Raw genomic sequence first — 27,807 nt, forward strand, 5'->3', positions numbered from 1 at the left:
GAATGCTGCAAACCCGGAAGTAAGTGTTCCAGTTTGTGAACGTTTTTCGGAAGCCGAACGTCTGTTTGGGCTGTTGGCATTGCTTCCGGGGCCAATCAGCCAATCAGAAGCCATCCCTTGGTTTTTGAATATTTTGGAAGTTGAACGGACTTCCAGAACGGATTGAGTTCAAGAAACAAGGTACCACTGTATTGGCAAGGTCGTGTTTGGTTTAATGTCAGAGAATATGGGTGTAATGTGTCTGCTTACTGAGAGCTGTTTGAAGTGTCATCTCTTCCTTGTATAAACACATTCAGCTGATCTGGCTCATGTCAGAGGTGTTAGGACTGTAAAGGAACCTTTAAAGCTGATATAATTTCCTCTGTCTTCCTTTCATCCATTTGGTTTAAAGCAATAGTTAGGGCAGTGTGATATGTGTCTTCCTATGGAGCAGTGCATTGTTGGTGGGGCAGGAACAAACAAATGTTTTCTCTTCCTATGCTCATTCAGGCTGAACTATACAGTGGTACCTCGGGTTAAATAAGCTTCAGGTTACAGACTCCACTAACCCAGAAATAGTACCTCGGATTAAGAACTTTGCTTCAGGATGAGAACAAACATTGTGCTCCAGCAGCGTGGCAGCAGTGGGAGGCCCCATTAGCTAAAGTGGTGATTCAGGTTAAGAACAGTTTCAGGTTAAGAACGGACCTCCGGAATGAATTAAGTACTTAACCCAAGGTACCACTGCCCTTTATTTCAGAAAAATACTGTCCTGCTGCAGTTTAGTTATTCCTATTCCAGTGTTCTATTCCTAACACTGAAGGCTAAGAATGTGTCTGCACTTTCAGACGTAAAACCATTTTTTGCCTTTCAGGGCTAGCAAGTGGCAACCATCTTCTTCAGTGCTTTTGTAGCATATCAGGAACCAACTGATAAACCGTCACACTTTCTATAAGCACAAGTGCTTCTGTGATGAGTATTAGGGGCTGCCAGATAATAGTTTATGGACTGGAGTGGGCCACATGATTATGTGTAAACTCTCACCTGCACCATAGTTTAATATTATTTATGACAATTGCCAAGTTCTAGTTAATGGTACTGCTATTTTCTGGAGGGGGAGCACAAGCACTGTTAAATTACAGGAGAGTGTGACATGGGAATTTCACACTTGCAAGTGTAGAAGCCCAAGGGAAAACCTGGATCATCACCTGGTTGATTTGTGCTCGTTTCTATTTGCATTGTTCTGCAAACCGTTATTATGACAACATTTTGATTGGTTTGTGTTTTGAGCTTACACCTTGTGATGTCTTGATGTGGATGTTTGTGGGCAAAATTTAATGTCATTCAGACCTGGTCCATGTAACAACAACAAAACAAAAACAGTCTTATTTCAAGTAATAGTTTTCCAAATACAGTTCAAGTTCCCATCTTTAGCACGGTGCTCAAATTAAATGTGGAACCTGTCTTCCTCTCTGCTCCCCCAAAAATTGGTGTTATTTTACAGCATGTTTGAATTCAAGGAGAACTTAATTGGACTTAATAAGATTTGGCAGGGAATGATGTAGTTCTGCACAAGTGGTACTGAAACTGAAGCAGTCCGGCTGCTGCTTGCCGAGAGTGCTGTGACTTGGTAAGCAGACTCATATAGAGAATTTATAAAAGAACGCCTAGGGAAAACCCTCAGCATTACTGTACTTGATTGGATTAACTGCAGTTCACCCAAATAAAATTGGAGCCTACCTTGGTATTTAAAAGGAAATAAGGAGTAAGGTTTCCTATTTAAAACCTTTTAAAAGGCTCCCCTGTATTGAAGTGACTAAATATTCAAAGGACTATGTAGTTAAGAAGCTAGCAGTGTAATCAACAGCCCTGCTTTTTTGTGGAATGTGGCAAGTGTTACAGAGGGTTTTCTGTAGAAGTGGAAAGCCAGGATAAATTGTAAGAAGTTGCTGGTTTTGCAGTCCTCTGTGGAGGCAATATTACTGAAGTCTTAATTAGAATTTAGTGTCTGGTGTGTTTTTTAAAAGGGGGGATTTGCATTAACTGCTTGGGAGAATTTGACTTCTTATAGAGGCAAAATTTGGACAAGACTATTTAGAGTGAATCTAATAGATAAAATTTTCATGCTTAATTCTGTGCTCTGTGTATGTTCTGGAGAAACAAAATATTTTAAAGATGTGCTTGGAGTAAGAAAATGAGGCTTTCCAGTTCTGGTTTCTTGAAACCTGAATGTGTTTAAAGACCTAGGACTTGCAAGGATTTCTGAAGCATTCATGTTGTTTGCTTTCAGATTTGGACACCAGCTCATTACTTAGATCTCTTTAATGGCAAGGGCTACTTGGAAATAGCATAATTGGATTTCCTGCTTAATGGTATTAACCTTGGCTTTGATGACCTCCTAATGCCTTTCTGATTAAGATACTGTTAACTGAAAAAGAGTGAGAGTCTTAAGTGAGATTTGGCATGGAAGCAAAAAACCCACTTGCCATGTAAACTAAACTGGATTCTAAAGTTAAGAAATTCTTCTCTTACATATATTTTATTTATTGTTTGTCCTTCAAGATCACTTTTCAGTAAATGGTCCCAGGGTCAATTACTCAAAACTGCTGATGCTGATTCAAGAGGATATTGTGGTTGGTGGTGTTGAAAGCTGCTGAGAGGTGAAGGCGAACCATCAAGGTGGCTCTTTCCCTATCCCTCTTCTGACAAAGGTCATCAACTAGGCGCAGTGGTGGCCAAACTTGACCCTCCAGCTGTTTTTGGACTACAACTCCCATCATCCCTAGCTAACAGGACAAGTGGCCAGGGATGATGGGAACTGTAGTCCCAAAACAGCTGGAGGGCCAAGTTTGGCCACCACTGAACTAGGGTTACCAAGGCTGTCCAGGTCCAAGGTCCAGGTCATCTGCTTCTTCCAAGTGGGCCTGTAATTGCATCACCAATTAAGCATAGTACTTAAATATTTCCGTTGGCATATCTGCTTCACTGAATTTCAGTCCACTCATTTCATTATAATTGCAAAGTTTATGCTCAACTTGGGGGGGGGGGACACACACACAGCAGCATATTGACAGAAATATACATCGTCCTTCAGCTGCAAGCACTCTGCTTAAATCCACTTTGTTCGGGCCCCTGCTTTGTACTTAAGAAGCAAGAATAAGCAGAAATGAGTGTTAGGCTACAATACTGACGGTTGTGGTGGGTTTGGGGAATGTGGGCTAAAGTGTTTGGATCATAGAATCATAGAGTTGGAAGTGACCACAAGGGCCATCGAGTCCAACCCCCTGCCAAGCAGGAAACACCATCAGAGCACTCCTGACATATGGTTGTCAAGCCTCTGCTTAAAGACCTCCAAAGAAGGAGACTCCACCACACTCCTTGGCAGCAAATTCCACTGTCGAACAGCTCTTACTGTCAGGAAGTTCTTCCTAATGTTTAGGTGGAATCTTCTTTCTTGTAGTTTGGATCCATTGCTCCGTGTCCGCTTCTCTGGAGCAGCAGAAAACAACCTTTCTCCCTCCTCTATGTGACATCCTTTTATATATTTGAACATGGATGATGATTCAAGCCCTGATGCCTGAAGAATTTTGGCTAAACGGTAGAGGCTTACCCAACAACATGAGGTCACATGCGTGCTTTAGCATTATCCTGCCCTTCAAGTTGTCAACCTATGATAACTATTATTATTATTATTATTATTATTATTAACAATGGTTCCTGATTAGACCTTCAGTTTGGTCATAATGTTTTGAATCCAGACAACCTCACATTGTTCTTACCAGGTTGCATTTGCTCTTAACTTCGGCAGTCATTTATTTCAGTGAAGCTTACTCAGAAACTGTTCCTGGTGGACAAATTAATGGGACTGCTAAGGAGGCACCAGGCAAAAACTTGCCTCTGTAACCAGACCTTTGGCCTTTAACTATCTGCACCCTTTTAGGAGTGGGTGGGGTGTTTTTAAATGTATTTCTTTTTCCTCTTGGTTTGAATGCATCTATGTGGGGTTTTTTTGTTTCGGTCTGTCTGTTTGTTTGGCTGCAAGTTGCTTTGAATTGCCCTGGGCAAGATGAAGCGACTAACAAATTCAACATAAATACATAAATAAAGGTTGTATGTTTGTATTCAAACTGTATTGGCTTGAAATTTGAAGTGCTAAGGAGTTGTCATGGTGCTTTACTACTGAGTGTCATCGGCTCTTCCAACTCCTGATCACTCGTGCTAGGTCACTGAAAGCGATAGCAATCTTTATCTATTTTACTCTATAGGCATTTTGTTCACCCAGTTATTCATTCAGCAGAATTTAATTACGTGAAAGACAGGCATGATTTATTATTTCATACGTTTCTTGCTTTTGCCTTATTGACAAGTCTTTCCTGTTGCCGCCAAAATGTGCATATAAATGGATTGATTTTAGATAACAAAATTTCAAGAAACAAATGGCTGATTATTTAACGTAGAGGATTATTTTGCTGGTCATACATTTTAGCTCTAAATAAAGATGCAATATAGTTGTAGCATATTAATTTCAATTAAGGTCATGTAATTTGTTTCATAGTTCTATTTTGAGGATCATAAGTTGATCTTGTGCTCTCTATTTTCTTTAAAAAATATATCAAAATTGCATTACTTTTAAGCAGTGTATTGATTTCTGTTGCAGTTCCTTTCCTGTGGCTTCTAGGCCATACAGACTGACACAGCTTATAAGAGCCAGTTTAAATTTCAGAAGCTTTGTGTGGGTGGAATATGTACAGTATCTAATGATGATTTTCCCTTTCAGTTATTCCTAATAGTATAATGCTAGGCAGTATTAAGAATATATAGATGGTGCGTTTTTGATTTCAGAAATAATTAAGTTGATTTGTTCTTCAAAATCACACTGTATTTTAAAATTCAGTCTTGTCGTCTTCTTCTTCTTCTTCTTCTTCTTCTTCTTCTTCTTCTTCTTCTTCTTCTTCCTGGCATTGGAACCCAACTGTATTCTTCTCAGAATGGCTTAGCCATGGCAAGTTCAACATCCACTAAAGGAAAGGAGGCTTTCTAGGAGACTTAAATGTTTCCATACCAAAGTAGGTTTTATGCCAGCCTCACAGAATTTACAATTGGCCTCTGTAGCTGGATATGATCAGATAACCTGACAGTTAGGGTGTATGTTTTAAAAATAATTATTTTGAGGTGATGATATCAAAGCTAATGCTTTTAATCTTATGTATGCAAAATCCTGGCCTTAATGTAGAATTCAGAAAGTGTGTGTATGCTGTGTAGATGACAGAACATGACAGGTGGACTTGTTTATTTATTTTCTTTCAGTGCAAAGTGACTGAGCAAGATCTAGCTTTTATTAGGGGGCTATATGTAGCCTGTGTGCCAGCCTTGCACTACCAAAATATAGTGTAATCTCAAATATTTGCCAAGGGGGAAAGGCAGGAGCTGGCTGGAGTGGCATGCGCTGGCAATCCTGAATTCTTGTGCAGGATTCAGAAAGGTTGATTTGCAGGCTCTGGGCAGCTGTGAAGTCTAGAGCTACTTACCATGTGGATTGCCACCATTGCAGTGCAAAGTCCTGTGTCCCATGTCTGCATTGGTTGCTTCAAGTGCCTGTTCCACTGGATGTAGTAGTCAGTGAAATGCTGACTTGCTAATTTTTACACAAACTGCTCTGTTGATGAAGCATCTGTACCCCGAGAATCTCATCAGGATTAAGACAATATTGACTTTATCGTTCTGGTCTCTCTCTCTCATTTTCCGTTGGCAATGTCGTCTGAATATCTTTACCTTGATGAAAATGTTTTGTACAAATAAGTCAGGGGAACAAGTGAAGATTCTTCAATAGCTATTAAGCTGTCTGGATTCTTCATTGCTGTAGCTTAGTTCTTCTGTGCTGCAAAGAGATGTCTATGCATGAAGCAATTAAACTATTGTATCCAACATGGCTATAATAGGAAACATGAAACATCAAAATTAGTACTGTGCAGGAGTTTCTAACTACAGACCATAGGTTTGCATGGAATCTTTTGAACTGCTCTTTAAACTTCTCTTTAAATTCCTCTAACTGCAAAAAAGAGTTTGTGATTGCCCAGAAATTCCTGTACACTAGTAGCATGCCATATACCTGATTGGAGTGGGGTGATTATAAATAGACCTGGGTCGTGGTATTTAAGGAAGCAGGGCCGTCTTTACCCGGGGGTGCAAGGGGTGCGGGGGCATCCAGACGTCGAATTCGGGGGGGGGGGCACCAGGCGCCGACCACTGAAGCTGCCGCCTAAGCCAGGAGGAGGGGGAGTGACAGGAAATAGGGAGAGACAGACAGAAAGAGAACGCGCCTATCTAGCAACGGGAGCACACACTGGCTCTGGAACGTTCCCAAGAAGAACTCGTATATTCGCACTTGCCAAAGGCCCTCCCAGCTCCTCTAGAAATAAGGTTGCACCCACAATGAAAGGCTGCCCGAGATGGCTCTCCCACGCATGCGCACAATGCCCGCCCGTCTCATCTTTCAGACACCTCCCTACGACCGTAAGCGCATGCGTGGAGTCTTTACACCGACTCCCAATGTGTTCTTTGTCTTCTTTAGAAAAGCTGGTTTAAAACAAAAAAACCGCAAAAAACCCAAACTCCTTTTGGAGCCGCGCGGGCGTGAGCACTATTTATCAAATCATAATAGTGACATAAGAATAATAAAAGTTAATTTGGGGACTAAACTAAATTTGGGGGCCACTGGGCGGATCTTTGCGCCACAGCGGCGCATATGCTAAAGACGGCCCTGTAAGGAAGATATGGTGGATATAGTGGGGCATGCTTCTGCATGAAACATGGATATGACTAGGCTACACATCTTTTAAAGGCTGTGATGACCTTCTGAACACAACCAATTCTGTTTGATTTATAGGTTACTTGAACTTCATTTTAGGTGTGATTTGGCCACTATCATGAATATGTGTGATATTTGTTTGACCACAGTTTTAAACAGTGTTTGAAATTAGCCAGGCACATTTTGTACTTGGCTTTCAACCACTTGCAACCAAGTGACGATGTCTGGGTGCCAGGATGTCACCTGACAACTCCACCATTGGGGGATCATTGGATCTGAACTGTTTGCACACACTAATAACCCACCTGTGGAATTCTGTCAGTTCCATTTTATCTGCACAGTCAGAATGAATTTCTGGAACCAAAATGCTTTTCTGTGTAGCCTGAGCAGGAGCAGTCACCATTAAGTAAAAGAGGTAGGAATAGGCCAATTTATATGGGGATCGTCCCTGGTTCAAGTGACTTTTCTTCTTTAAGTTCTCAAAGCTCTTAACATAGTTCAAGGTTGTCATCTAAACTAACCAAATATTTAACTGAGAAGCAATCTCAGTCAGTCCATCCTTTGAAAAATTATACTTATCCCAAAATGGCAACTAGACATTCCGTTTGGGCCATTACAACCTGGGTTTAAGGTGAGAATTTGGCTCCTAGCTTTTGCATACATATATATGGGTTTCTAACACTGGTTTTAAATAGCTGTTACAGCTGGTTTTTCAACAGCCGCTTCCACGGAAAATGTGTTGAGGAGGGCTCTTTGTTGTAAGCCAAATCATTGTAGTAATTTCCAGGCCTCCTGATCCTGCCCATGCTGTTGTAGTTAGTCGCTGTTCAAGTTTAAGTTGTGATCAAACTGCTGTGTTAATCCAGTCTCCAACTCTTCGTTCTGTTGCTCAGTGTTCTCAGGGAACACTTGAGAGAGTTGGACTTGGGGCTCTGGGTAGTGTTAACCTTAAAGTTCCCTTGTATACAGTCCTCTTGCACAGCATCACTGCTGGCCACAAACTCTTGTTGCTGTGGGTTTCCCATGGACAGAAACAGGGTATGCTTCCAAAACACGTATTGAAGGAGTGATATGTGTTCCTTTGTGCTAGTACTAGGAGGCCTGTTTTGCTGATTCTGCAGCCGCATAATGGATAATTTCACCAGCTTCTTAGAAATGCACAGTTAATCACCTCTCTCTCTCTCTCTCTCTCTCTCTCTCTCTCTCTCTCTCTTTCTGATTCACATATTAGAAAGGTCATTAAAAGGGTTGCCTACATATTTTTAGGCCTTATATTTCAGGAAAGATGCTGGGTGTGCAGGACACAATCCACCCTGTACCAGATGGAAGTCCTACAGTCAGTGCACTCTGCCAACCCATGCTGTGTTAATTTTGTGTAAGAGAAAAAAAAAAGAACAAAAGGGCAATAATAGATACTTGTTGGTTTGGTAGCTATAATATTGGATTTATTTTTTTTACAAAGAATTTGGATCTAACACCTGCTGGTTTGTGGAAACTGTCTGGTTTGGCATTGTGCAAGCTTTTAACAGTGTGTTCCTGAACCTCTTTGCCTATTTATTTATTTATTTATTTGGTTGGTTAGTTAGTTCAGGCTCACTTCTTGTCAAGTAACTCAGAAGACCTCCCCAAACCCTTTTGATTCTTGCTTTGTGTTAGAACTGGTGACATTATTTGTTAGGACTCGGGAAGGAGACTGGGCTTGGCGAGCTCTATATTTGCAAATGTGCTTAAGAAGTCCGGACTTTAGCTGACATCATAGCGAGGCAAGTGCCGCTGAAGGAATGTGGGAGGCAGTGCAGCAATGCGCACTTACTGCTTCAGTTACATTGGCACAACTTGCAAGGAACAGGCTGGATACTAGATAGTGCTCCATTTGGTCACCAGTGAAAACCTTTCTGTGGAGGCCAGGGGTAAGCTAAGCATGCCCCGTTAACTCTGTGGATGCGAGCCAGAGTTTTTGACATTTTTGCAAGGCAAAGAATCCTTGCATGTGGTCAGAACAACCAAAAGCAAGGAACAGGCTGGATACTAGATAGTGCTCCATTTGGTCACCAGTGAAAACCTTTCTGTGGAGGCCAGGGGTAAGCTAAGCATGCCCCGTTAACTCTGTGGATGCGAGCCAGAGTTTTTGACATTTTTGCAAGGCAAAGAATCCTTGCATGTGGTCAGAACAACCAAAAGTACAGGCGGGAAAAAACTGAAAATAGAAGGCAAGCCAGAGGGGTGGTAAGGCCCAGCCCAAATTAGACCCTGGCCTTATAAGTAAGGCTGTCAAGATTTTAGCTGAACCCAAGGTGCTCACATTTAACATGCTGCCGGAAAACTGTTTTGCTTTCTAAAGCACGGAGATTGGTTAGATGCATCCTTTCATGGGTTTTAGGATTAAGAGACTAAGCAGCTTTTGGACACTGCATCAAATGTACACTACTTCATCGGTGGACATTAAAAGCCAAAACGTCTTAGTAGATTTAGCAGATTTAAATTTGGATGCATTTCACTGATGACTTTCTGGCTAATGATTTTTTTTAAAAAATTAATCACTTGAACATTCAGTAGTTTTATTTCTTGAGTTGTCTGCATGTCTTCAATTTATGAATATATTAAGAGCATATTTTAATGTGGATTCTATTTTTGTTGGTTCACTCTTGCCGTCCTAAATTCTGTTTTTAAGCAGAGAAGCTATGAAAATGAGTGGGAGTTCAATTGAAATAGTCATGGTATTTAACGTGAGATTATTTATTTTTTAAAAAAACGACTTCCTGACTATATTGTTTCTTTATAACCCAGTTCCAATTGGGTCCCCACCACCTTTTACTTCAGATTCAAAAAGAGATGTAGTTGGTGGTGGTTTGGCTGCTTCTGTTCTTCTGAGCACATACTGCTGCTTATTGCAGGAATTGCAACATATCCACAGATGAGAACACAGAGTGACTCCCTTTTTGTTAAGTTGTGCGTGAACATATCAGACGACAGAGCGATTCTTCAAACAGCTCTTGTTTATTCACAGGCCAGAACAGAACTGAACTGAAGGGTTCAGCCAGCCTCCAGTACAACGCAACTGTAACAACTTTCTGTAACTATCTAATCACTGAACGTCACTTTCAATCCCTTATTTGCATATGTGGACCTGAGTGAAAACTATCTACAGTATTCCCCTGCTGGCCCAGGGTGAGAACTTCAGTACATAACACTTTTCACTGTGAAGAGTTAGAGGCCATGTTGCTGTGGCTGAATGCTTCTAAGGAGCATTGAGTGCAAACCCACAGAGTGGTCACTTTATTTATTTATTTATTTATTTATTTATTTATTTATTTATTTATTTATTTATTTAACTGTATTGATTTAACTGCTGCTGTTACCCCCGAGAGCTCTGTTTAGTGCACATAATTATTTCTCCCCTTCTTCCTTTTTCTCTGAGCAAGGATCACCTCTGGTCTCAAAGCCTCACTGTGGAAGGAGTGGAGTGGAACTGGATAATGGAAATGCAGGGAGAGTGGGGGGGAGCGGGTCTGGAAACCTCCCTCCCATCTGCTGATGTTGAATTTTATGCCATTTCTCTCCTTCACACCCACCAGTTTTGTTTGTTGCTTGTACTTATAATTGGCTCTGCACCAGATGGTCCCAGGGTGGGTTGCAAAAACGTCGTAACTAAAACAATCACAGATTATGTTTAGAATTATACAATGAAACGACAGCAGCAGGACATAACTTGCATTATTGCACACACAGGTTCTGTTGCCATAATGCCTGAACCCTAAATGGCTGTTGTAGAAAGTGTGAGTTGAAAAGTCATAGAGCAGGGAGCACCCTACATCAGGGGTGGTTAAGCTATTGTCTTTTATATGTAGTTGGACTGCAGCCCCCATCGTTCATGACCATTAGCACTGGTGAGAGCCAGTGTGGTGTAGTGGTTAAAAGCGGTGGACTCGTAATCTGGTGAACTGGGTTCGCATCTCCGCTCCTCCACATGCAGCTGCTGGGTGACCTTGGGCTAGTAACACTTCTTGGAAGTCTCTCAGCCCCACTCACCTCACAGAGTGTTTGTTGTGGGGGAGGAAGGGAAAGGAGATTGTTAGCCGCTTTGAGATAAAGTGATAAAGCAAGATATCAAATCCAAACTCCTCCTCCTCCTCCTCCTCCTCCTCCTCCTCCTCCTCCTCTTCTTCTTCTTCTTCTTCTTCTTCTTCTTCTTCTTGGCTGGGGCTGATGGGAGTCCAACAATGTCTGAAGGGCCTCATGTTCCCTACTCTATAGAATCAGGCGACATTATGGAACGGCCTGCTGGATCAGCATCTATCTCTTGAGGATAGCGCAGGATAGCACAGAGTTAGTTCACACATTTACCATCTAGAAGTATCATTAGCACAAGCTAATGTTGGGGCCATGCGTGGTTCCTTCAGCACACAGGCTACATGTGTTGGTTGACTGCATGGTGCTGTCAGTTCAGATTCCTGTGATCCTATTTTGTCAGGAAAGGGAGAGATTGAAAGATCACCTGAATTGTAGCATTATTTCAGTTGGGCGTATGCTGCATGCTCAAATTAGCCCCTACAACTGTGGCTGCTTCATATCAGAAAAGGGATATTTGTTGGTATTCCATTCCATTTCTTGAGTACAAATTGTCTCCCTTTTATATGAGGTCATAGCTGGCTTTACTCAGATAGGTAGTCTTGGTCTACATGTGGTGGGCCAGACTATATTTTTTGGGGGGAAATGAACGAATTCTTATTTCCCACAAATAACCTAGAGATGCATTTTAAATAAAAGCACACATTCTACTCATGTAAAAACACACTGATTCTTGGACCGTCCACGGGCCAAACTGAGAATGCGATTGGGCTGCATCCGGCCTCCGGGCTTTAGGTTGCCTACCCCTGGTCTACATGATGGGGAGGGGAGGGACAAGGGAAGAAGGGATAAAACAAATAAGCTGTAAATTTGCAACAAAACTAATAAAACCATCAAACTTGTCTTGCACTTCTGACTTAGCTGGTTCTGACCATAGATCTCCTCTCTTTCATGTTTCATTAGTCAGAGGCACTTCTGCCAGTTTCAGCCAAAAAAGAGTAGGGGAAAACCCTTGAGATTCTGAGTCATAAACTCTGTCTAAACACTGCCAGCTATGTATGTGGTGCAAACAAGTGCATCTAGTCTTAAGTGCAAAACAGAATTAGTAGAATTAACATGAATTTAACAGCTATTTTATGTTTTATCCCTAGCATCTGGTATCTGAAGGTACATAACTTCTAAAATATGGAGGCTCCTTTAGCTTTTATGATCAGTGGCTGTTGACAAACTTTAATCCTCCACCACCACACCTTGCAGCAGTGATTTCCACAAGTTGATTGTGTGTTGTATGACTAACTGTGTACAGAACTGTGAGGCTGCTTTTGTTTTCTTTTGTGTCCTCGTCAGCTTGTAGCTGATGTGCGGAGCTACATCACAACCCAGCTTTGTTTGTTATTTTTTGGAGGCATTAGCAACTAGTGAGTCATAATAATTTTATCTGTTTCAGACGTAAATCCATAGTGGCTACTGCTCTAAACGTGTGGAATCAGAACTCCCCAAGAACCTCTTAGGCCACATTCATATGTCATGATAAGCCAGGGTTGCTGGCTTGATGTGCACTCCTCCCTCGCTGTGAGTCAGAGAAACAAACCAGGAAGCCACAGTTCGGCTTGGGTTCCTGTTATGTCTGGACCCACGGTTGTCACTTTTTTCTACCTAACTTTTTTCTACCTGTGTTGGCATATGAGTCCTGTCTTCTTAAGAAACAAGCCACGCCCTCGGGATGGGTTGTAATGGGAAGCCAAGTTCAATTGTGGCTTCCTGGTTTGTTTCACCTTCTCATGCCAGGCGAGAAATTAAGCAGGAGTGATTAGGCAGCATGCACAATAATTCTGCAGCTCTAGCTCACTGTCATGTGCAAATGTGGCCTATGCGTTGCATGTTTTGTAATCAGGGCCTTCTGTAGTTTTAAATCTCATTGTCTTGAATTAATAATAGAACTACTGCTTTGCTGTGTTTTTCTAAAGGCACAATTTCATTCAGAGGCAAATGATTTCTTGGTCAAAAGGTTTATTCCATCCTGATGCCTGTGCCTCACTAGCACTGATCCCAAGATGGACAGGTGCCATCTGTAGCTTAGGGTAAAGGTAACATAGTGTGCTACTGTTATATTGTGTCAGCATTGCAATACCAATGGTGTTTTCATGTTTCAGGCCAGTCATAACACAGCACTAATGTTGCCTTCCTATCATGTTGATAAGCAATCTGTTTCCTAAACCCTATTTTTTCATGTATCAACTTCATTTGCTATTAAAGTGTAACTTAGCAGTAGCGCAGCACAATCCTTTCCATTTGGCTTTTGGTTTCATTCAGACTCCCAGTATAAGAGTAATTAAGGATTGCAACCTTACTCTCCAAAGTGGCTCTTCACACCCTTTAGCTTTGTGTCATGTGCATAATTGCAAACTAATATTAAATGCTATATGGTTGAATCTGTGTGATTTTTGCACAGTATTTTGTTCCATACATGCTCACTTTATGTATTCAGCCTACTGACTAATATCTGGCTGTGTAAATAAGGTTTAAAATAATTTCTTTCTTTTTACTGTAATAGATCATAGTCTCATAATAGTACAGAAAGGGGGGGGGAACATAACTTGAAACATAGGCCTAGTTGTGTGTTTTAAAAGTACTGTTGAAATGTTCCAGCCACTGTTTTGGAATATAAACATCATTCTTCTAAAGAGGCTAGATGAGTGTTTCCTCCGAATATTGGTATTAAAAACTTACTGCCATTCACAAAGCTTTAATATAGTGCTCATCTGACAGACATTCTTCCTTTTCATTTGTTTTCATTCAGCATTGTCACTAACTCCGGTGGGAAAATGAGCAGGGAATATTTGATAAACAAAAGTGTTTTGAGATGGTTTCTGTATAACACATAGTAAAATAAATCGGCCCTGCTACAAAGGATGCTGCCAAAGTGATTCACTTTGTTTTGAATTTAACTGCAGTGATTCCTCAGATGATAGTTATATGACAAATGGACCTGTTAAGTGGCAGAATTTGCAAGGAAGTGGACATAAAATAAATACAGCAAATAATTAATTTTCAAAACTACACCCCCCAAGTCTTCAGATCACTCTTATCACTCATTCTTCTGTTTACCTTCCTCCCCCTTCTTCAAAATGGTCTGTGTTTCGTTCTGAACGATCCAGAAAGGAAAAAACTCACTTGCGGAGTGCCCCGTTTTCAAAGAGTTTAGGCTGCAGTCCTGTGCATAACAACTGAAAGTGATATAACAGCTTGACAGTACTGTACTGTAGTTGTTGCTGCAAGGAGTAAAGGCAAAATACAATAGGGCATTCAAAATTCTCCAGGTGCATTTTGCATCTGGCCATTGGCCACTTGCAACCAAGTGAGGGTGCCAGGATGGCGCCCGATGTCTCCACCACCTGAAGGTGCATGCTTGGGGATCTTTGGATCTTGACTGTTTTCACAAACTAGCAACACATCCTGTATAATTCTACCTTTTATATTGTATCTGCGCAATCAGAATGAATTGAAGGAACCAAAATGTTGTATTGAAAAATGTGACTTTTGAGCTGACTGCCCCCAAAATAGCAATTTGGCATTTCTTTGGTGACTATAACCCTGGTTTAAGGAGCCATTAGGTACCTAGCTTATGTATCCAAGTTTCTAACACTGCAATGGGAGGCATTCAGCTCTGTGCTCTCAAGCATTTCATTTTGTCTGATAGAATCACATCCCTGTGTGCTTTTCTGGAGTTCTCCAGACCCCTCAGAGCTGATTTGGGGGACATCCTGTTTCACTAGCCGGACTTGTGCTGGTTCCTGCTAGCACATCTACATCTGGCCCTTTGCAGGTAAAGCATATACCGTATTTTTCGCTCTATAACACGCACCCGACCATAACACACACGTAGTTTTTAGAGGAGGAAAATCTGTAGGCATGCCACCCGTAGGCATTCCCTCCATAACACGCACAGACATTTCCCCTTACTTTTTAGGAGGAAAAAAGTGAATGTTATGGTGCAAAAAATACGGTAGGTATATTCTGACTTGTTTTAAAGTCTCGTGATAACCTAACTGGGTAAGCGCTTAATCTTGGTTTGTGCATCTTGGCTTGGCCTAGCAGTTTTCAGACTTTTACCATTTCCTCATTGCCATGGCTGCCACAAATGACAAACACTCCCCTGTAGCCGTGCACATTTTTTTTTTGAGACTGAGAAGTTATCTATCAGGGACATTTTTCTACCACTACATATCTCATTGAGAAAACATCAAAAGGTTCCACCAGGGGACGGACGGACACAGTCTTCAGATCACTGTATAGCCGGGCATGGTTCCACTGCCCATTGCAGCACGAATATTAGCAAATTGCTCAAGGAATGGCATTTAAGGCATGTTGCTGGCCCCATTCCTGCATGTGTCCCCTCAACTAAGTAGGGCTGGGGGGAGATCTTGTATGCTACAAATGCCTTGTGTTGTTGTTTTTAAATGGAGAGACAGGATAGAAATGTTATAATTAATAAATCGTCTGTGCCGCACATTGCAATTCTGATGCCTGCTTTTGTATCTGTGCCTTGGACCCCGAGGCAGAGGGTGGTTGTATTGACTCGAGACAGACGAATTTCCTCCCCTTGTACTATATGCTGGGATCTATATGCTCAATCCGGTGAACTGTCACCTTACACAACACCTTGTGGAGCCCAGTTGATGCCTCATGACAGTGTGGTGGGGATTACAGAACTCCACAATCATTTCTGGCCCCTCCTCATGCCTTTGTGTTCTACTGAAAGGCTGTTCATGATGATCAGGGGACCTTCCAGGCCCGCAAGCTAGGTCTACTGGCTGGGAATGGGCAAGAAGGGAGCAATGCTTCTGCTTGCACAGCTGGCTCTGTGGATCCCAGCTGCTGTGCTTTAGTGTGTTCCTGCATGTGTCAGACTCTGGATTTACATTATAAAATTAAATTATTCCAATATTTTGCTTGGCTTTCACTGCCTGCTCTTTTCGGCTCAAATGGCTCTCGGTGCCTTTGAGCTTAATGGCCTAATTAAAACACAGCAATCATAAATGTCTCTTGTTTACCTTTCATAAACACTGAAGCACAGCATGAATTTCGTTTCCCTAGCCTAAGCCAGTTTATCATACGAAGATACACACACACACACATGGAACTACTACAACTAGTCATATTTATATAGTGATGGTGTTAGGCACTGGAAATAATCAACTTGTGTATCTTTTTTGCAGTGTGTGCATGAGTGTGGAATGCAATTTTTTGAAAGTCTGTGATGCTGCTTAAAACTTTTGGGGGGTGGGGAACCTATATTTTACCTTGATTTTGAGGATGTCAGAAACGGAACAGAACTCAGCTTGTTCTGCCCTGGATTATCGTTTTCCACTATGGAAATATGACTTCTATTCTGGGAGTGTCAAGAAATGGAGGTGGTGGACATGTAAATTTGCAAAGGATTTCATTCATATAATGAATGGGGGGGGGGGTTTAAAAGACTTTTAATAAAAATACCAGAAACCTTCTTGTTAGGAATATTAGGAATGGAGGACCCCACAGACCAAAAGAATTTATTTCTCTACGCAGCTCCGGCAGCCCGAATGGTATATGCTGAGAAATGGAAATAGAGAACAATGTCAACAAAGGAGGATTAGCAGATGAAATTAATGGAATATGTAGAACTAGCAAATTTAACTAGTAGAATAAGAGATCAGGAAGACAGAGTATTTAAGGAAGAATGAAGAGTGTTTGCAGAATATCTGAAAACTATGTTCATAGGTTAAAATGTTAGCAGGGTTAATGCAAGTTCAGCAGTTTAAAGTATTGAAGATTAAGTATTGAATAAATAAAGTATTGAAGGGGTAAGGGAGAAATATGAATATATGGGGAAATTAGAATATTCAGTCTTAATGGATAAATAAATGGAATCATAGAAGGTGGGGAGGGAAGTCAGTTTTTGAATGTAAGGCTATATTTAATGGGAAATTATAAATGAAATTGAAAAAAAGAAATATGTTATTCTGTCTCCAGGTTTGTTGTTTCCAAAGAATAGTAAATACTTGACATGATTGGCCTTTATTAACTATACTTGAAAATACGTAATAGGGCACCTGGAGTGCTTTTGAAGCAGAGCTGGTGAGATATAAACTCCAAAATAAATAATAAATATAATTTACAACTAATGAATACACTTAATCATTTCCATTTCTTGCATAGTTTTCAGCTATTCAAGGCAAGCAAAGCAGCTGATTTGAAGCTTCATAGTTAAATCATCATTAATCCTTTGGGTAGCTTTGCATTAAATGTTTAGAGCTATCCAATATCTGTAAAGTTTATTTGATTCTAGCAATACACAAGCCAATTCTATTCTATTTCAGCCACTCTTGTTAGCTCAGAAATTTCATCTCATCTTATAAGGCCTTGGGCATGTGCCCTGGGGGGTGACAGCCATAATTAATTTTGCTTTCAGGGAAACTATTTTAAAATGCATTCCTTCTAGGAGTAACTTAATGCCTAATACCCTACAAGTAGTTTATATTAGGGCAATAAATTACTATAATCCCCAAACTTTCTCCAGGTTTTTCCCCTGATGAGAATCAAATGTGGCTTATGGATAAAAAACAAGAATTGCTAAAAAAAAAAACCATAGAAAATTTCAGTCATTAAGAAACAACTAAACATTAATAGAATTAAAACTATATAAACTATATTAAACTATATAATATTATATATAATAAACTATATTAAAACAGATATAAAATCTGTTTAAAACATACACATATAGTGGTACCTCGGGTTAAGAAATTAATTTGTTCTGGAGGTCCGTTCTTGACCTGAAACTGTTCTTAACCTGAAGCACCACTTTAGCTAATGGGCCCTCCCTCTGCCGCCGTGTAATTTCTGTTCTCATCCTGAAGCAAAGCTCTTAACCTGAGATACTATTTTCTGGGTTAGCGGAGTCTGTAACCTGAAGCGTCTGTAACCTGAAGCGTCTGTAACTCGAGGTACCACTGAAATTGCAATAAAAACAGTATGGAACTAGCCCTTTCATTAAAAGCACCCTTGACCTCAGGATTCCAGAATTTATAGCTGCCAGTTCTGAGGGAAGACAGGCAAGGACCCACAGCACAGGTGGGGCTCGCCAGCTTGGGGAGTAGGTGTGTGATTCCTCAGCTGGAGTAGACTCAGGTGAGGTTCAGATGCCTTGTCAATCCCAGAAGCTATAACAGGAAAGTTGTCCTGGCCAGTCCATAGCTCTCTTGACAGATCATTTGGTTGGAGCGACAGTGTGGAAATAAAGGATGAGATTGCCCCAACTACTGTGCTGGGGGTCTCCAATGTGGTGCGCCCAGCCCCCACTCACAGTACTCCTATGCTGTGAAATTTGGGGTTTTTGCGAGGGGGAAGACAAACACCTCCCTTGTTGAAAAAAATCCCTGTGGTGATGTTTGGCTGGGTGCTGTTTCACTCCATCCTCCTTACTTCCATTTTGTTTCCATCAGCCCAAAGGAAAGGCTACCTTTTCCCACAAGATTTATGGACCTCTCTGCCCTCCCCACTTGACTACGCCCATGGGTAGAGGAGATGGGGAGGAAATGAAGCAACGGGCAGCCTTTCATGTGAACAACTTCAAATCCTTACGCAGTTTGGAGTGAGGTGTGGCTTATTTTTATTTTTGGACTGCTGTTTTGTGCAAACATGGTAGATCGCTAAAGGTGTATGTGCACATGTGAACAAATACCCATGGATCTCTGGTTTCGTGGCTTGGAGCAACCACCCACCCACCCACCCACCCACCCATACACATGGCTGCTGTTTTGGGCAAAGCTTGTAGATTGAGAAACATTTATTTATTTATTTTAAAAATATAAACTAAAGGCGTGCGCTTACAGGTAAACAGATGCCAGCGTGCATGCCCATAATGATCTCAGGCAAGGCCAGCTCATCCTTTGAGAAAAATAAGTGGCTCATGTAAATGTAAACTAAGCTTTTATGATAAAGAAAACTAACAAATAATACAATGAGAGAAACTAAATACAACTAAATACTAAATACAGCAACATGAGAGAAGAAACAAGAGACAGTTGGTCCTTCTTAACTGACATTCTTAACTGAACAGAACTGAACACACACTGAAGGGAGGGGCTGATTCCGGAGCAAAGCACACAAGCCCCGCCCACCAGATACCAAGCACTCTACTATTCAAATTAGGCCCCAGTGTTTTTCTTACAGCAGCACCCTCATGGGTGCCTCCTTTCATGCCCCCACCTCTGCTAGAGAAGCAGTGCCAGCATAGGTGCTGATTTCCTGCAAGATCTTGCGAGATCTCATCAAAGTCTTGCAAGATGTCAAGGAGAGCAAAAGATCTCCTGAGATTTGGGTGAGATCTTGCAAGCTCTTTCAGGGCATCGGCACCAAAGCCAGCACTTCTGTACTGGTACAACAACCCCTCCAAGTGCCCCTATTTTCCAGGGACATCCGTGATTTAGAGAAGCTGTCCCAGTTTCTGATTTCATCCTGGAATGTCCTGCTTTTCCTTAGGATGTTCTTATTTTCACTGGATAAATTTTGGAGGGTATGGAATTATCCGACCTCCGAGCCATCTGAAGGCAATCTTGTATAGGGAAGGTTTTTTTAAAAAAATGTTTAATGTTTTGTTATGTTTTTATATATGCTGGAAGCTGCCCAGAGTGGCTGGGGTGATCCAGTAAGATGTGTGGGGTATAAATAATAAAATATCATTATGGAATGGGACGTCCCTATTTTCATCAGAGAAATGTTGAAGGGTATGTGGATCTCCCTCTTTGGGGATGTTTACAGCTGTTCCCTCTGAGATCCTGAATTTAATCAGTTGCTTCCTGTGTACTGTTCACCTTATTGTGTGTTATGGATCCTGGTTTCGATTGCTATTTACTTTTTTATTATGCCTTTATGAATACTGTTAGTCGTCTTCTTGTAGCTCTTTTTAAAAACCGTATGGGTGGTATACATGTGTTTTAATTAATGTAATGATTCATGAGTATTGGCTTTGGAGCTGTAGTCACGCGTGGAGGTGTATGGAAATCTGCAGTGTGAATATGGTAGAGAATATACCTCCTACATTTTATGCTACTAGTGTGTCCAGTGTGTGTGAGAAAAGAATGAGAGAGCGAGAGCATGCACTAATATAGCAGGATGCGATCTGTAAGTGTGTGTGTGTGTGTGTGTGTGTGTGTGTGTGACAGCTTAAATGAATAAATGTTTTCATAAGATGAGGTAAGATCCCTTTCATCTATCATAAGGTTTATTTGCCAAAAGTCTCCCCATATAGAGATGCATTTTATTTCTCCTAGAAACTTGGTCTTTAATGCAGTGCTTTCATTTTTAATGAACGCTAAAGTTACTTTTTTGCTGCAAATAGGATGCTGTGCAACAGGCTTTCTAAATAGGTGGCATAGGGAAATTTAGAATTGGCTCCAGGTGACCAGGTAGAAAGATTTTCAGTGGACGGCTAATGGCAGAAAACCAGCCAGCCCGCAGGAACAGCCTTTCTGTTGTAATTAGGAAAACTGAACAGTGCTATATCTGCATTGGTCCTCAGTGCAGTTGACTTGCAAGGGACAGCATAATTTCAGTACTTAATTAAACACAGAAGCCATTGATTCAGTCCGTGAATGGTTTTGCTGGCAGAGTCAGAAAAGATGGCATTTTTCTTTACTGACATCACTTTGTAATCTTTTCTATGCTACTGCAAATCACAAATAATGAAATTGATTGCACATGGCTAATCAGCACTCTCTATTTCCCCCCTCTTTCCTTTTTGGCAAATGGAGTTAGCACTAAAATTATTCCTTTTAGACTAATTAAATCACACCAGAAATCCTACTTTTCCAAGTTCAGAGCCATTTGTTTTGAATTTTAATATTTCCAATAATTTTTGCTGGGGGGGGGTGCTTGTAAATATGTGAGAAATATGCAAGTCAGGCTTTAAAAAAACCTAATATACTATTTTTTAATATAAAGAATATACTATGAAGCAATTTTTATTGTCTCATTTCTTGATTAAATTGGATTTTTTAATGGAAATCTGTATTAAAACCTTCCACTTTTATACACTCTAAGGATTCTCAAACATTTCTTTGGTAAGCCTCCCATAGTTTCAGCATCAAACACTTTCCCCAAACAACAGGGGAACAACTTTGAAATCCGGAGAAGTACATGCCTTCTCCGTTTTCTCATATTCAGCTTCTGAATCCAAAAAAAGAAAGCTCAAAGCAGATAATTTGGTTTAAGAATGAACCAAAGGTTTAGAACTCCCACTGTGCTTATTCACTCATAATTAATAATTTACCCTGGACAAAATATTTGCACAACATTCCATGCCTTCCAATTTCAACATTTTGTTCCCAGCCTCCGTATTTCTATTGACAGTCAATACTGTTATGTAAAATATTAACCAAATGCATCGAGAAGGATAATGATGAGTGTTGGTGTCCAACAACTTCTAGAGGGCATTGCATTGACTGCCTCTCTTACAAGCAAACCATGAGTATGTGCTTTCATTTTCTATCTGCCTAGTAGTCCTATCTCTGTGGCTGAGGTGGTGCAATGGCCACAACTAAGGTACTTTAGATCTCACACCAAACATAGTTTTACATGTGTTTTTTTAAAAAGCTAAAAACCTTTCAAACCATTAGATTAAAAAATCTGATTTGCTGCCTGATTGCTAACTTGGAATCATCAATTCAGACATGCCAAATCGTAGTGATGGTTTGGTGTGATGGTTCTGTCCTACAGACTTATAGCCATTCAGGACTTGGTGTTTCCTGATAGGTAAGTTACCCTACCAAGATTGCTGGAGGAAAAAGCTGAGGTAGAACTCCCTTACAGTTACCCCAGACTGGTGTTGATGAGAAGTTAGGGGAGGCCAACTTATATGTGTTGAAAGGTGGAGAAAGTCTTGAGACAGAGCATCACCGTCCTAGGGTGATGCAGGAACTGGTGGCTAGGCTGAAGGTAAGCAGGGTCTGTAATAATTTTAGATGTCACAATTTATTCCACCTTTAGAGAAGCACAGTACAGTGGCAGCTTGGGTTACATATGCTTCAGGATACATACACTTCAGGTTGCAGACTCCCTTAACAAAAAAATAGTACCTCAGGTTAAGAACTTTACTTCAGGATGAGAACAGAAATTGCATGGCGGCGGCATGGCAGCAGCAAGAGGCCCCATTAGCTAAAGTGGTGCTTCAGGTTAAGAACAGTTTCAGGTTAAGAACGGACCTCTGGAACGAATTAAGTACGTAATCAGAGGTACCACTGTACAACTTTTGATAGGAAAATATTTGATAGATCAGCCTTAAAAGTTTCTCTGTGGGCATCTTTTTGCAACTAGGCATCGGTGAAAAGTATTATTACAAATGCCATCATTAGTGATCTCTGCTTCTCAATTTGTATTGTATTATTTTATCTTGTAAACCGCCTTGAGTATTGTAAGATAGAAAGACGGTATACAAATTAAAAATGATGATGATGACGACGACTATCTCATTCAATTTGCTATGTCTCCCCTTTTAAATTAAACTCATTTATGTAGGACCTTGATTTGTTTGTTTTCAGTCCAGTCCTATGTGGGTCTGTTAGATCCTGCCACAACCTTCCTCCTCCCTGCTGGGAAGTTTGAGGAACTTCCTCTCCTTCTGCCACCCACTACATGGCCATGGAAGTATCAACATGTTGTTGTAGCAGTAATGATTTAAGCCCAGAAGGCAGCAGGAACAGTAATTCAGGATCCAGGACTGCTAGATTTAGTGTTTTCTAATGTTTCTGGGTCTGTAGTCCTGAAAAATTGCAATTATCAGCACTTCTTGTGCTCAGGATTCTGGTGTAGAACATTAATGGTTGTCAAGATGACCAGGAATGGCTGTTTCCTTGGGCCCTTGGATCCTTAGTAATGAGTTAGAAACTTTTGGAAGCTGCAACACCCACCAGTAATATCAGTCACAGTTAAGGTTGGATATCTTTGGAAATGCTAGTCATGGCATGGAGCTCTTTAAAACAGTGACAGCTATTTTATACAATTATGCATTATGAAGAATCAGGCCTTTCTTATCTCCCTCCCCCCCCCAAATCTGCTGACTTAATAAAGAAATGACTTAAAATGATGCTGATTATGGCTGACACATGTTACCGTTAAATATGGCTGTCCCTTGCCAGTTTTAGCTTTACTGTTATAGCCTTAGTGATTTAATTTGTGTAGTTTAGAATAGATTTTCGTACTGAAATGTCTCCATGCATGCTGCTGTAGGAGTAAAAGTGTTCCCAATTAGAAATCTGGAGGTGGTATGCCTGGAGAGAGGAAAAACCCAGAATTTGAGATTGAAATAATTCAAGGCCGAACCCTTTCATTTAAGTTGCTGTGTTTGTAATGATGATGGGGAGTCGATTGTTGTTCCCTTTATGTTCTTTTCACAGTAAACTGCTTACTAAGAGTTACAAAACTTTCATTTTGGGGGAGAAAGTTATAAATTTTATAAGGAAGTCTTTAAGATATTTATTCATTTAACCATGGTAGTTGTTACTTCTTGCCCTTCTGGTTTCAGGCAGGAGAGCAATTTCTGAAATGTCATTCTCAGACTTTCCCAGTGTGATGGAGATGGAGTTTGTCTGCTAGCACTCTTTGCTGTTACAAAAATCAAAACAAAAAGGGGGGAAGTATGTCGTTCAGGCAAGGGTTTGAAGCAAAACCTCCATCCTCACATAGCAATTTATTTATTTCAGATTGTTTTTAACCCCCTCATCATCCATCCCACCCAATAAAAATACCTGGGCAAATAAACAGATGTCAAAGGTTCCAGTGCTTGGTGTATTTCCAGGGGGAAGGGACAGTGAGACGGGAACCCCTTCCCCCAAGATCTAATGGCGATCTGGAGCTAATGGAGTGGGGAGTTAGAACACCCTGGATCTGGGAGGAAATGAATCACCTTGAGAAGATCTTTTCCCAAAGCCCCACTGTAGCTGCAGTCCTCCTTACTGCTCCGTAAACTGCCCTTGAAACTTTTGGCTGCGGTTCAAGGAGATGTATTGGAAAAAATGGAATGTGGAGAAGCCCCATGACATGTGCAGAAGCTTCTTTGGAGTTCGATAAGACACCTCCTGTGAAGCTGAATGTGAAGTAAAGAGGGCAGTTTGCCTCCCAAAGGAGTCAAGTTTATGCTGGGAGTTGTAATTGGGTGAGAGACTGCTCTCTTTTCAGGAAGCTGTGTGTACCTCTGGTCACAGGAACTGTCCCTTTGCTTAGCGCTGCCATACGTTTGGAACTTCCCGAACATATCTGGGATTCATCTGCTTGAAAATAGCGTGTGGGCGGAAAACCCAGGTGTATGGCAACCCATGTCTCGGACGTGTTGTTGGTTGGAAAATTTACTTTTTTAAAAAAAAAAAAGCTCAATTATTATCTTATTTTTTTGAGATATTGCTCAACAACTTTGGCAAAAAAAGCTCAACAACTTTGCTCAACAACTTTTGTGTCTAGACTTTTTGAAATATAGCAACCGTACTTATAGTTAGCCATACAAATGGGTTCAAGTTCCATTGAATTATATCTCTCTCTGTAATACTTACTTTATTTTACTTATTTCAAAAAATTCTTATGCCTCTGAATGAAAAACAGCAGCAACTGTTATGAGAATTATAAGGTCTAAGATATAAAATAAATGTACAGGAAAAAAGTCCTGAAACCATTTTGTCTCTCCCAAATTGACCTCAAATGTTTCTCTGCAAGGACAAAGGAAATGGGAAAACCTCCCCATTGTCTCTTTGCTTATGAATCCTGTCTTAAGGGCCTATCTGTGTATGAATACACAGTTAACCTGTGACCTGGACTCAGGAATTAAGTATTTATCATCACAAAAGAATAGCCAGGCTTTCCAGGTAAACCCATCAACAGGTTTCCTGCCAGACAGGATTTCCGCTGTAGACCGCCCCTTCTGTGATGTATGTATGATGTATTGGGGGGTGAGGTCTTGAACTGGAGGGTGGGAATTTCAAAAGTCTATATAGGAGTTTGCACCTCATTGTTCGGGGTTCCTCCTCATGCATGTGGTGAGGGCCCTGTTGCAACAGTTAATAAAGGTCAGGCTTACTAGCTGCATTGCTTCTCAATACAGTGGTGCCTCGCAAGACGAAATTAATTCATTCCGCAAGTTTTTTCTTCTTGCGAGTTTTTCGTCTTGCGAAGCACGGTTTCCCATAGGAATGCATTGAAAATCAATCAATGCGTTCCTATGGAGACCGTCCGGGGACAGAGGGGAAGCGCCGCGCGGACCTGTTTAAAGCAAGGGGCGGCGGGGAGAAGATTGCTTCTCCCCGTTGCCTGCCCCGCAATCTCTGTCCCCGGACCTGTTTTAAAACAAGGGAAGGGGCAGCGGGGAGAATCGCTTCTCCCCGTTGCCGCCCCTTGGTTCAAAAGGGGTCCGGGGAGAGAGGGGAAGGCGCGCGCGCCTTCCCCTCTGTCCCCGGAGATTGCGGGGCTGGCAACGGGGAGAAGCGATCTTCTCCCCGCCGCCCCTTGCTTCAAAAGAGGTCCGGGGACAGCGGGGAAGATGCGCTGCGCTTCCCCGCTATCCCCGGAGCTTGCGGGGCAAGCTTCGTTTTGCGAAGCAAGCCCATAGGGAAATGCGTCTTGTGAAGCGGCTAAGAAAACGAAAAACTCCTTCGTCTAGCGAGTTTTTCGTCTTCCAAGGCGTTCGTCTTGCGGGGTACCACTGTATTCTCTGGTTGGCCTCTGTTACCTTCTCCTACTGATAGAGAACCTACAAAAGGACTCTATATGGGCTCTTGGGTACCCCATAAGGGAAAAGGAGCAGTTTCCCCCCTCTTATAACAGAACCAACCCTAAAGTACAGTCCTCTTTGATATGACATTGTAACATCACACACGTTTGTATTCTATCAGTGGTGTAGCAGCTCTTTGGTCACTTCCTTAGTTTGAGGGGCAGTCTTACTATGGGATTTAAACAAGTGCACTTAATCCGACTGCTTTTATTTTTGGAGGAAAAAACAGTTGCAAGCCCTGATAGCACAACATGTTCCTGATCTAGAAGGGGCCCTTCAAGGTTTTCTCCTAGCTAATTTTTAGGCTTGAAAGGTTTGCTTAATGTAGACAGTACCTTTTTGGGGTGGGGGTGGGGGTGAGGAGGGTTGCAAATATAAAAGCCAGGAATGGGGTGGTTTTTATTCTGTATCAGAGTTCCACACCAGTTGTTTTTTTTCCACCAAAGTGAAAGCAGAGTGGTTAAGCGTTCTTTTTCTAAATGTGACAAATGTCACATGTATTTTGACCCTTGTCCATGGAGTTTTCTTGGCAAGGATACTGGAGTGGCTTGCTGGTTCCTGCTCCAGGTGGAGTTTGACCACACTGTGGGAGGCAGTGGAAGGCAGGAGTGCCTGGCGTGCTCTGATCCATGGGGTCACGAAGAGTCGGGCACAACTAAACGACTAAACAACAACAGCAACAATTTTGATCCTTAGTTTAATGTTAAATTTTCCATGTTACAAAAAGAATGAGCAACTCTTGCCCTCTAGAGTAGGTGTGGGGAGACTCTGTCCTCCGGGCCTAGCTAGGCCCAGCAAGCATCTTTAGTTGGCCCACAAGCCACAGCCTGCATCACCCCCCCCCCCACACACACATATGTCAAGTGAGTGCCATCACTTTGAAGTCCACTTGCAAGTCATTTGTTTTGAAACGACTGTCAATGGGGCTTCCAAGGTGATGTGTCTCAGCCACCATCAGCTGATTGGTGTTGAAAGGCATTACCCTTGAAGTCCATTTGTAGGTGGCTTCAATGCAAATATTTTGCAAAGGGATTTCAAAGTCATTGTCTCCTGGTGCCCATCAGTGCCCAACAGTGGAGACACCACTGTTGAAGTCAGTTTACAAGTGGTTTTATTGAAGCTGCTTGCAAATGGACTTCAAACATGAGCTCCTTTCAAGTTGTCACCTGGCATTCAGGTGATTAACAGTCAGGTGACCGCTTTTCATATCCATTTTATACACCTGCTCTAGAGCCTGAATTAATTTGTGCTAGAATAATTCTACCTAAGGGATTGATGTGACTTATTAAAGAAGCTTGTTTGGAGTCTGCTGTTTAATTTCATATTTATCTTTCTCTTTTAGTTATGAAAGCAACTATACATTTGAATGAACATTTAATTCACATTATTCCTAGTGAGGTTGGCAGAAAGCCCTTTGCTTTCCAAGCCTCTCTATATTCCTTACTCTGTGAACAAACAACTAGAGCAAACATTGTGATTAGAGTGTTTGGAAAATAAGAATAAGGAAACTTTAGATCCCTGTAGTTAAGGTTTCTCAGTTGTAGAGATAAGGCATGAGGACCAATCCTAGCTGGTCAATATTGACTTCTCAGGATACAATCCACTATCACACACAGGTCTGGGAAATACAGTGGTACCTTGGGTTAAGTACTTAATTCGTTCCAGAGGTCCATTCTTAACCTGAAACTGTTCTTAACCTGAAGCACCACTTTAGCTAATGGGGCCTCCTGCTGCTGCTGCGCCGCCGGAGCACAATTTCTGTTCTCATCCTGAAGCAAAGTTCTTAACCCAAGGTACTATTTCTGGGTTAGCGGAGTCTGTAACCTGAAGTGTATGTAACCTGAAGTGTATGTAACCCTAGGTACCACTGTATACCTTGGTGAATTACTTTGTGGTGTTTTTTGTTTTTTAAAATAAATGTTCCCTTGCAGAGTTTCAACTTTGCTGTTCCTCCATGGGTATGCATTTGTACATCTGTGTTGGGCAGCTGTTACTACATACATGCAAACTTGTGTCTGTGTGTGTATGCTGTTTTACAATTGTGAAGTTACTTATGAAGGAAATCAAACACAACCATCACATTCTTCCTCTGCAGCTGTTGTTTGGTGTAGATGCATGGCAATTTCATTTCTGGCAGTTTCTGTGTGGCAGATAGTCC

At 41.4% G+C, this 27,807-nt stretch overlaps 1 protein-coding gene across 4 annotated transcripts in view; it reads left to right on the forward strand.

Moving 5' to 3' along the window:
- PRKCA (protein kinase C alpha) overlaps positions 1 to 27,807 on the forward strand; it is a 200,413-nt gene that overhangs the window by 42,260 nt on the left and 130,346 nt on the right. The window contains exon 1 of one of the 4 annotated variants that reach the window (XM_081181353.1): positions 17,943 to 18,025. The exons of the other annotated variants lie outside the window; for them this stretch is intronic. The gene's annotated coding sequence lies outside the window, so the exon portion shown is untranslated. Of the gene's footprint in view, positions 1 to 17,942; positions 18,026 to 27,807 lie in introns of those variants that run through there. 4 annotated transcript variants of the gene reach the window in all.

This window comes from Podarcis bocagei, assembly GCF_964188305.1.
Source record: "Podarcis bocagei genome assembly, chromosome: 2".
NCBI lineage: Eukaryota > Metazoa > Chordata > Lepidosauria > Squamata > Lacertidae > Podarcis > Podarcis bocagei.